This window comes from Wasmannia auropunctata, unplaced genomic scaffold (genome assembly GCF_000956235.1).
Source record: "Wasmannia auropunctata unplaced genomic scaffold, wasmannia.A_1.0 LD335963.1, whole genome shotgun sequence".
NCBI lineage: Eukaryota > Metazoa > Arthropoda > Insecta > Hymenoptera > Formicidae > Wasmannia > Wasmannia auropunctata.
The window spans coordinates 90,913-96,912 of NW_012026927.1; the positions used below are offsets into that span (position 1 = coordinate 90,913).

Below are 6,000 nucleotides of genomic sequence, written 5' to 3' on the forward strand. Positions count from 1 at the left end.
TGTGCCTTCTGTTTGTAGAGACGCGTGCACTACACATATTCGGTAAGTTAATACAATGCTTACTTAGTCTTGATTTTATGACTGAAGAATTTAAGGTGTGCGACGCGCGGATTGCGATTTGTGAAACATCCATTTTATAGATTAATTACCTCTTTGGTACATAGATATTTGCATATATGACAATTTTGCATTTCGTAATACAGAAAATACATCTTGCGCATTGATAAAAGAACAAGATTCGGCATCTCGTCGAAAAATTGGTGTTTACAACAAAATCATATTTCACGATTAATTTCCGTGTCATATTCGTAAAAGCATAACAAGTATATATACGGAGATATAACTATATATATTTTTATTTCGCAATAATGTTTTATCGACCATAATTTTGGCACGAGATGGCGAACTACATTGCGCCCTTGAAAGATTGGCAAGATCTCAATGAAAGACGTAAAACAATTTATCGTCACGTCGCATATACGTTAGTGCACCTACCGCGCTTCAATGCTTGTGCGTCAACATCACCGAATGCTTTATGGAGCGATAAAATCGGCTGAAAGCTATTCGAAACAACGTATGCGTTGCCACGTCGCGAGTAATGTCGCATACGTGAATAACATCAGCCACATTGTAACCAAAGTAACAAGTATTGCTCTTTTCGAGGCAATGCAATGATAAAATTGTCGAAAAATATTCGGAAAAGTCTTTCTCTTTCGTTATACGTATAACGTGCTAAACGTCGATGTTAAAATAAATTGTCAATTACACGTAAAAGAAATTAGCAATAAAACAAACTCTCTGCAAAATTATTTTTATTTTATTCTACTTACTTTGATCGAAAAATAAATATACTAGTAAAAAAATGCGTTGTACACGCACGCGTATATACTATCGTATAAATCTACATAAAATAGATTAGATATTGCAATATCGGGAAATGGAAATTCGGTGTTTGACTTCGTACTTTTGTGGACATATTTTCTCTGGCAATTCGACGGTTATATTAAATTATGACTTTCTCGTAATATATATGGAGAAAAAGAAATTATATTTGCATCTAAATTGCATAACATTCTACCCAAATTGCATAGTTATAAATTCCAACGTACACATTTAGATAATGTACGTATATACATTGCCCATTCAAACAATTTTTTTATAAATTAACAAGTTATATTGCATTAATCTCCAATTTATAAAATCTTCCTTGCTATAATGAAATACGTATCAGTGTAAAATAGAAAACGATATGACATTCCTATATTCATTACGTAACAGACAGAAAATAATTTTCTAAAATTTGTATCACTTATAATAACAGAATAATGAATCTACATACGAAAGAGAAAACTTGAGGAAACTCGTTACTCTTTCGCCTGATGATGTGTAACAGAATTATCACACATCCGCTGTAAATGTAAAAAAAAACTCGCGGTCGCGGCATGTTTACGACGCGTGAAGCTTTTTTCCAATTTAGATGCAGATCAGAATGTCATCGCGACGACGACGACGGCGACGACGACGACTTCGTTGAAACTCCATCGTTACCGCGTCGCGACAACGCGACCGCCCGTAATCGCGTTTCGTATCACGCACATGCGTGCAAACGTGAATGCGCTAAATGGCGTGCCAATGAAGCACCGTGCGTACGCGCGGGGAAGTCACACAGCGCACGTATTTAATCGAGCTTCCGCGATTCATCGAGCCCAGCACTTGTTAATTTTTTCATTATAATGTCATTGTATTGTAATATTTCTTAAAGTCTTTAGATTTTTTTAATCTACGTCGTTGACAGGTCATTATTTTCAAGTTTAAATTGTTGCTTTCGCTCGCTTCGAAGATTCTTGTATATTTAATTTTTCAGATCCTCGAGTCATTGATTTCTTGGTATTCACTTGATTTTCACGTCGCGGGGGGTTGTAAGAGCTCTTGAATCTTACGTTCTTGAGATTTTTATGTATACTTTCCATTCATTCAAGACTTAATAGACAAAAATTAAATACATCATATTATTTCCTATTTTACTTCATTTTCGTCTAATCAAAATATTACAGTTTATATTAAAATATCTCAGTTGTGAAAATAATTATTTTATCATGCAATCATAGTTGTAAATACTATACATTTTTCTCTCAGTATCATTTCTTCATTTAATTAACGTTTTATATTACATGAAATACGCGCGACGCAGATCTTTCTGCTTGTTCAGTTTGTACTTTTCTGTGATTGCTTTAATGCAAATAATCCGTTCTTGCACTGAAACCCGAATAAACAAATCGATTTTCTAGACGCGTGATCTCGCAACGAATTTCTACAAACATGTAGACGATTCACATCACTGAACTGAAATGTATTCGCCCCTCTCTACAAACGGCGACTTTTCTTCGATTCTCAAGCAAAATATGCGATATTTACAGCGAGCGAAACGAACGTTTCGCGCACAATACGCGAAAATCGTTTGCGCAAAACATCTCTTCGGAATCGTCGCTAATAATTCAAATAAGATGGCGCCGTTCCGTTGAATTTTCTACGCTGTGGCTTGAGCGTCCTTTACGGTTATTATTATTTTTCACACCCTCGACTCTCATTCTCTCGGGGGAGCCGACGTTTCAGTAACACCGAAGGATTATTTGCATGTATAACAAAACCGAGGGGACGCTCCGACGGGCCGGAGAGAAAAGCGATCTTTTGTCCGAACGACCATCCGGAAGGATAAAGTTAACATTTCCTCGGAAAATGTATATTTGCCCTTTTCGGAAAATATGCCAGGAAATATTGCTATTTCGTTGCGATGGAAAGTATGAAAGAAAGTAATCTTTTATTCAGCGAGCATTGACATCGCTTTGAAAATTATATCGATAACGCGTTTTCGGATCTGTTAATCTCTGTTTTTATATAAATGCAGCTTATATTACTTTTTAAAACAGACGCAAAAATAATTAATTTTTAAGTGATAACTCGTAATAAAATTTATTCATAATTTATTTATAAAAACAGATGGAAACTGTATAAATCTGAGTAAATCCCTCAATGTTCCATTTTTGAGATAATCGAAATTCCCTCCCCCTCCGTTCGTATATCTGCGACTGGGAGGGCGAATTGTAAATAGACAATCTGAAATTCCAGATGCGATACTAAGATTAAAAAACTTGGCCGCATTTACAATTCATGAGGAAATGCCCCGGTTTAGGTCCATGGAGGAAAAAGAGTTCTCTAATTACTTCCGCTACAGCCGTTAAACTTCCCGAAGCGGCACAATACGGAAGCGCGCGTAATATTCGAATGTAATATACACTTTAAAAGCGGATTGCAAGACTCACTTACTTAGAAGCACTCAAGAAAAGCATCTTGATCCCGATAAATTACTTCTATATTTTACCCTTGCCACCGCGCTGCATCGCAGAAAACTTTAAGGGCTTTTTTCTGCGGGAAACGGTGCCATCGGCTATCCAATTCTGCGGGCGAACGCTCAGTATTCAAGACTGTGACCCTATTAATGGAACGCATTTTTTGCGTTTATTGTTTGCCGCAATTTTGGACGCTAAGGCAGCAGGATTACGAGCAATTCCGCGAACGGTCTAATTGCTTGCAAAAATGTTTATCAGGCGCGGTCGCCTGATATCGGCGGATATCAACGAAACAACTCGAATTAACGCTCGTACTACACGTCTATGCTATTACCCAGGCGCATTGCCGGAGATAAGGGAAAGTAAGATTTAGGATGTGCTCGCGGAAATTCGAGCGAAAAACAGAGTCCAAAATCCAAGGATATTGCTTGAAGAATACATTCAAATATTCTGTCGCACAATTTAAAATATAAAATTATATAATTATATATGATATTACAGTAGATTCAAATGTGGGTTTTTTTTTTAAATTTATCGTTTTATCACTATATACGTACACAGACACGCACACAATTAACCGTGTGCATACATGCACACATGAAGATTTCAAAATAAACACAGAAGCTCTAGAGTCCGCGACTGTTATTATTATTTTATCTTGTTAGTGAAATGCGCGCAGGTGTTTTTCTAAGACTTCCTTTCGCTTTTAAAAACGATCTTTGCGCAATGTCGCGCGAGCAACAAATTCGTGTTCCTCAAGATTCTGTTCTACTTAATCTCGGTTGCAGAAATTAAGTTAATATTACGCATCCTAACAAATTTACTTACACGATCTCATTATTTTATTATAATTAAATTGTAATAATTAAATAAGGATCATAATTATATATAACTGTAATAATCACGAATAGAGAATCAATTTTACCTCGCTAAAACGGTCAAGAATTGAAAATACTTTGAGGCGTACGGTGCGTTTCGAACATGGAGCACACATCACGACTCATCGTTGCACCGCAAGTTTAAGAGCTTGCCGGCAATCTTCTCGAGCATCCCCCAGATAATACCTCCCGTTTGCTTTCAAGCGAATTGTCAAACGGCTCTCTATTGTCGAAGACAACCTGTTCGCGTTGCCCATACCTCCCGTACGTAACCCGTGGTGAAATTACCTATACGACGGCTTTTGTTTCGACACCATTCGCTCCCCCCCGTCGCTTCCCTCGGCCAAGCTTCCGCTGCCACCGACGTCAACCGTCCCCACAAGCGTCCCCGTCAAGCGCCTTCCTTCCTTTTTCGCGCCGCTAAACGACCGAGTTAGCTCCGGCAAAGCTCCGCACAAAAAGCTCGGTCACAATCAACGCTCGGCGAAGGTGGGAGAGCAAAGGAAGAAAAAGGAAATAGGGCGCAGTTTAGGCGTCGGAGGTCGAGAGAAAAGAAGTAGGCGGTTCCAGCGAGCGCGAGAGCAGCCGCCGAGATAAGCGAAGAGCACCTGGTTAAATCCCCTCTTAGACTCACCGCGACTCAAGCTTCGACGGGGAAAATATAGGGACGTGGGTGGTTACACAAGAAGTGCGATGTAAGTAGGGTATATATATATATGTATATATATATATACGTAGACCGAGGGGAAGAGCGAGAGATCGACTCTCAGGTGATGGGAACGAGTGAGACGAGAACGCGCGGCCGGATAAGAAGAAGCTTGTTACACCAACGTGGAAACCGCAGATGCATACTGATCGCGCGTCGACTACCGGCAACGTCCTTCCCCTCTCTCTTTCCCTCTTCTCGTTCGTTTTCCTCCCCTTCTTACCTCGCTCTCTCGTCGAGAGAGGTAACAACCTCGCGGAGGCGAGATGGACTTTTTCAGTCTCGTCCACGGATGAAAACGCGAACCCGGGGCGGATGTATGTGAGCCGCTGACGTAACGGCGTAATGAGAAAGATCTACATCAAACACTCATGAAGAAACCGGCCGCTGGTGGATGTAGACGTGCCTAATTGCGCGATTCGAAAAGCTCCAACGACTTTTGTCGATAAAAAGAGGAATATATATTTCAAGAATATTAGTAACGCGATTTTGCAAACTTATAAAGTTTGTGGAAGTTGTTTTTTCCGGAACTTTTATATGAAGAAGTACAAGATTTTAGAACATTACACACAAAAATTGCCATAGCACTTTTTAATCTGTTCTTCATACTGCACACTCATTATTTTTTTTTATAAAAAATGTTAATTACGAAAGAAATTTTTTAATTTATATGTTTATAATTTAATGGTAAATTATAAACATATAAATTAAAAAAATTCCTTTCGTAATTCTTTCGTAAATTATAGATAAATGTATTACTTAAAAATATGAATTTAAAAATTCAACGAATTTGTAATAGTAAACATTCATATTAAAAATGTGAAATTATTACCTAAAAATTTAAATTTTAATTAATCTTTTAATTAACAATTGTCATGTTCAAATACATAGGGTATAACTCCAGTATATACGCCGCGCGAGAATTTATGTCGCATACAGAGAGAATTTTTTTTTAATTTACCATGCAAATTATGTTAATTGTGGGACAATATAGTATTTAGGCAAATTTTACTGTGCACTACAATAAATTTTACTGTAAAATACATATTGTAGTGCATAGTAAAATTTG

At 37.8% G+C, this 6,000-nt stretch overlaps 1 protein-coding gene across 3 annotated transcripts in view; it reads left to right on the plus strand.

Moving 5' to 3' along the window:
- Window positions 1-6,000, plus strand: part of LOC105455007 (glutamate receptor ionotropic, kainate 2-like) — a 122,342-nt gene that overhangs the window by 62,168 nt on the left and 54,174 nt on the right. The window lies entirely within an intron of this gene.